The following is a 4060-nucleotide window of genomic DNA, read 5'->3' as shown; positions in this document are numbered from 1 at the left end:
CAAAAACCACAAAAGGGGGGACATCTCCCCCTCCGGCACCTGCACTGGGTGGGCTGCATGGGGGCCGATTGCTAAATGATCACTGAAAACCTAAACGCGAATGGCCCCGGGTGCCTGGCAAAAAAAAATAGCAACACATCGGCTGATAAACCTGCTGCCATACCCAGGGGAACAGCGCGTCTGTTCTTAGGCAGGTCTGCGAGGGCGAAGGCTGCAAAGCCCTTTTTAAGACCAGGATTTATGAAATGCTGCTTCAAAGGAGCTCAGTCCTCTCTGAACCATCTCCCCCAACCTCGTGCTGAGGGGCTGGTTTGTTCCAATCTCTCCCCAGGACTCAGCTTGTGTCCGAGACTCCACTTAATGAGGGTAATGCAAATGATGGTTAAAGCTGGGCGTTTCATTCACCAGCTCAGGATCTTGCAGAGCTCTGCACCCCTCGTCCCACACATCCCCAAAATCCACAGGGCAGAGCGGGTGACAGGGTTTCCTTTCAGCTCCTCTCCAGGCTCTGGTGGGAGATGATCCCACTGTCACCCTCCTCTCCCAGCTGTTTGAAGACTCGGAGAAGAAGCAGAAGAAGTCATCGAGGTTCAGCATCTCAGAAAACAAGGCTCGAGGGTGACACCAAGACATCCTAAACCATCAACTTAAATACAGCCAGGTGGCAACAGAGCACAGGAGAAGGAAAACTCATCCCCAGTTTGCACTGAGGTCCCAGAGCTGGTATTTTAGTAAGAGAAATAAATGGGCAAAAATGTAATTACAATAGATGAGAACATCTTCTCTGCTGTGGAGATGCTGCCTGGCCTCGTTTCTCCGGCCAGTGCTTGATTGAATTGGGCTGCAGGGGTGGTTGTGAGCTGCTGGGTGGAACAGGATTCTGCGAGATGCTGTTAGTCCTGGTGCCAGAGCTACCAGGTCCTGGTGCTGGCCAAAGTCTGAGCCATTACATTTGTACATATATATAAATATACACATTATATATGTATGTATTTAAGATTTCTTTAATCTTAAATGCATAAGATTAAAATATGAAAATGCAATTTTATTTGTATTTGCAGGTGGTTGAGTCAGGCTGGTTGTGCTGTATCACAGCAGCTCAGGCTTGGGATGACTGGGAAGTCTAATCCTGTTGTTTCAAAGCTGCTGCAGGGCTAGGAGTGATGGGAACAGGGGGTGTCACCAGCTCAGCCCTCTGCCAAGAGCCCCCCCCAGCCTCTTCCCTGCCGAAATGCTGCTCAAGCCGGAGGCTGAGCCGTTGGCAGCCGGGTGACTGGGGTCTTTCAGGAGGAGAGAGCAGCCGCAAACTGCTGGGAAATTTGCTGTCTGCCGTCATCTCATGATTGCCAGCGTGGATTCGGGGAGCTGAGGGGGCTGGATGATGGGGCTGGGTGGGTGTTGTTTGCAATTATTGCTTTCTAGATCTCTTTATAAAATAGCAAGTAATTTAGTAAAAAAAAAACAACAAACCCAAACAAACCAAAAAACCAAACCAATGTGTTTTGCTAACTGCAAACTCAGAGCCTGGGTCAGATTTCTCCTGCAGTGAGAATTAAATTGCCCTTGAGCGTTGCTGCCTCCCCCTCAGCCAGCATCCAACCCATCATACACTCTTCCCTCCGACTCCGAAATAACCTCACCTTAACTCTGTCCTCGCTCCCCGGCAGCTTCTGGCTCAGAAAGCAGTACCCAGAAGAGCTTTCAGAAATCATTAATCCTGCAATTTCACTGCTTATCCCTTCTCCTGCCCTAAATGCCCATGAAGCATCCCGAGGAGCGAGCATGGGAGCTGTGGTGCCGCGATGCCGCCGGGCTGGTGTCAGCATCCACATGATGGTCCGGGGTGATGGCTACACTGGGCTGGGGAGATGGGCAGCTGCTGAAGATGCCCCTAATCCCTCCTTGATTTACAGCTGATTTCTGTGGCAGGGAAAGCAACCGAGAGGTTTGCTTTCCTGTCTGATATGATCAGAGGGAGCAGCAGCACCTCCTGAGCTGTCACTTGGATTTGCTTTGCTCCCTCAACCTTCCCTCGCCGTGGGAGCTGACCTCCTCCAAGCAACTCTCCAAGCCTGACCCTTCTGCAAGCAGCCACGAGGGCTTGTGGTGGGGATCAGGATGAGCCACCCTGCCAGGAAAAGCCTGATGGAGGTTCTGGGGACTCTACCCTGTGCAGGATTGTGCCCTTATAGAGGCAGCAATACCATGGATTACATGGGCCAGGGGTGAGGTCCTGCCTTGGGAGGCTGCTGTTCCCAGGGTCTGGCACTGGGCTTTTGAATTTCAACCTCATCCCATGTGGTGTTTTCACTGGGCTGGCACTGGGCTGGCAGCCAAAGACAAGATGCTCGCTCACTCCCTCCCTGCCCAGGGGAGAGAACTGAGGGGCAAGGGTAAGGAGATTTGTAGGTTGAGATAAGAACAATTTAAAAATGGAAATAAAAGAAAACTTAAAATAATACTAATATTGAAATAGTAATGTTAATAATAACAGTAACAGAATACACAAATGAGTGATACACAGTACAATTGCTCACCACCCACCAACCAAGCCCGGCCCGTTCCCAGATCACGATCCCGGAGGAGCGCAGGAGCAACAATCCCGACCCGAAACCGCAATCCCGGGAGAGCCAGAGCCTGAGCGAAAGCCAGAGAGAGCAAGAGAGGAAGAGCCCCTCATGGATCTCCTGCCCATGGGGGACAGGAGATGGAACAGCCCCTTGGCAGAGCCCAATGCCCATGGAGCTGATCCATGGCAATATTCCTCACCCCTGAGATCTTGCGCTTGCAGACCAGCAAAACACAAAGTCCTTCAACTTCCAGCAACAAATGCAACATGGGGATGTTCTCAGCGTTTCTCTCCTAACAAATCCCAGCTGAACCCAAACCCCAGCGCTGTTCCAGCTGCTGAACAGAACCAGCTCTGGCCCCGCTCACACCAGGACATCCTGCTCATGACAACTGCTCGGCGAATGGGGACTCCCCACTCTGTGTCCCTGTTTCCTCAGGGGGACATCCAGGCTGCTGGGGGGACACAAGGTGATCGAGATGGCAGGTTCAAGCCGGGCATCTGCGTGATCCCGAAGCACAGGGGACAGCCCTGGGGTGTCCCTGTAGGGATGCAGGTGACAAGGGACCACTCTGATGGGGACAGTGTCAGCTGTGGTGGGAGCAGCTCTGAGCCACCAGCCCTGCCTGTTTGGTTTCTCTCATTCACAGGCTGCATGAGGCACCCGTGAGTGGAAACCTCCTGCTGCCAGGACTGTCTGTCTGTCTGCCCTGCCACCTCCCGCAGGACAGTGCTGATTTACCCACCAGCCCCGCTCTGCAGAAGGCTCCACGCTGGTGCAGTGAGGTCCTTTTGCAAAACCAACACAGAAAGGCAGCGAGGAGCTTGTCCTCGTGGGGAGCAGGACTGATCCCAACCATCTCCCCAAAACACACCCCAATCCTGAGAGAAGGAAAAGGGTTAAACTGGTGTCTGCCTGAAAGACATCCCATCTCCAGAGCATCAGTGGGAGGTGATGCTCAGTGCTTGCACCCTCTGCCTCCCAACCTCCAGCCACCTCGCTGGGATTTTCCCCAAGGTCCTTCAGCTCCTTGGGAACAATCTGGGGCTGGAGGGGATAGACCAGCACGGGGTCAGTGGTGGTGGTGGCGGGGAGGGGATGCTGTGACAGATGAAAAATGAGCCACCAGGCAATGAGAGAAGTTTCTGAGCAGAGAAGAGGAATCTGCCTTGAATGAAGAGGATTTTAGCACCTAGAGCTAAGCCAACAAACCTCTGCCGTCCCCATCCCAAGGGGAATTGTTTGCACACGCTTTAGGAGCTGCTTAAAGCCAGCGAGACGTGGGGACTGAGCAGCAGGGAGGATGGTGGGGGGAGAAACTCCCCTGCCTGGTAAGCCTGCAAGTGGCTCCCTATAGCGCTGCCAGGACGGGGGACTCACCTCGAGGGGATCCCCCAGCCCTCAGCACCAGGGACGGGCTCTTCCCCTGCCACCACCTCACCTCGATGGGCACCACAGCTGGGAAGGTGCTCCCAGAAGATGCTCTGTCC

Source organism: Antrostomus carolinensis, unplaced genomic scaffold (assembly GCF_000700745.2).
Source record: "Antrostomus carolinensis isolate BGI_N321 unplaced genomic scaffold, ASM70074v2 scaffold12170, whole genome shotgun sequence".
NCBI classification, from domain to species: Eukaryota; Metazoa; Chordata; class Aves; order Caprimulgiformes; family Caprimulgidae; genus Antrostomus; species Antrostomus carolinensis.
This window is presented reverse-complemented; position numbering follows the sequence as displayed.